A 1,006-nucleotide genomic window follows, 5' to 3' on the forward strand; every position below is an offset into this window, starting at 1 on the left:
GGCGCCGCTCGGGGGGGGGGGGGAGAGCCGCCGCCCCCCCCGCCGCTCCCGCGGCCCGCGCAAGCTCCGCTCCCTTCCGCGTAACCCCTTCCAAAGGCAGGACCTTCCCCCGGCCAAAACCTCTTCCCACGGCTCCAATCCTGCGCTGGGAGTTAAAAAAAAATATATATAAAGCGCCAAGTAAGCGGCGATTTTGGCCGTTTTGCCCCGGCGCGGGGGGATGCGCGGGCGCGCAGCCCCTGCGCGGGCCGGTCCCGAGTTCACTCCGCAGTTTGGCTCTGCTCGGAGTTTTGTTGGCCCGCGGAGGCGGGGGCCAGCCCTCCCCTCCCGCACAAAGGGGGTTGAAAGTCTATTTTCCACTTGGCTGGATCGAAATACTCCGCGCGGGTTCCTTCCCCCCGCGGAGAGGAGAGCGCTGCTGCTGCGCACCCGCGGGCTCTGCGCGGACGCGTTCCCGCAAGAGGCTGCGGGAAGAAGGATGGGGAGAGGAAAGGAAAAATTACACGAAATCCCAGAGAAGTGAAAGCCTAAAAATGGAGCGAGAGCGTCGGCAAAGCGTTTTTTTTAATTTTCATTTCTGCGAGAGAGAGGGAGAGAGGGGGAAAAAATAATCGACATTTTAAATCTATTATAAATAGATTTAAAATATATATATTTCCGGGTTTTTTGTACTATGAGAAATGGAAATAAAGAAGCGGAGTTGGGTGAGAGAGCTGGTGGAGAGGGCAGCGGGAGCGGAGCGGGGAACACCCGCGGCGGATGGGGATGGGAAGGGGAAGGGATGGGGAAGAAGGGGAAGGGGAAGGGATAGAGATGAGGAAGGGGAAGGGAAAGGGATGGGATCGGGAAGAGGAAGGGGACACGGGGACAGCTCGGCTCAGTCGCGGAAAACTGTGCCCGGCTCCGGACCGTTTGTGGAATTTCATTTAAATCAATTTAATCCAATTGAATTGAATTGAATTTGTTTTTTTCTCTTTTTTTTTTCCTCCACCTTTTCCCTGCCCCC

This window comes from Corvus brachyrhynchos, unplaced genomic scaffold (genome assembly GCF_000691975.1).
Source record: "Corvus brachyrhynchos isolate BGI_N302 unplaced genomic scaffold, ASM69197v1 scaffold85, whole genome shotgun sequence".
Taxonomy (NCBI): domain Eukaryota; kingdom Metazoa; phylum Chordata; class Aves; order Passeriformes; family Corvidae; genus Corvus; species Corvus brachyrhynchos.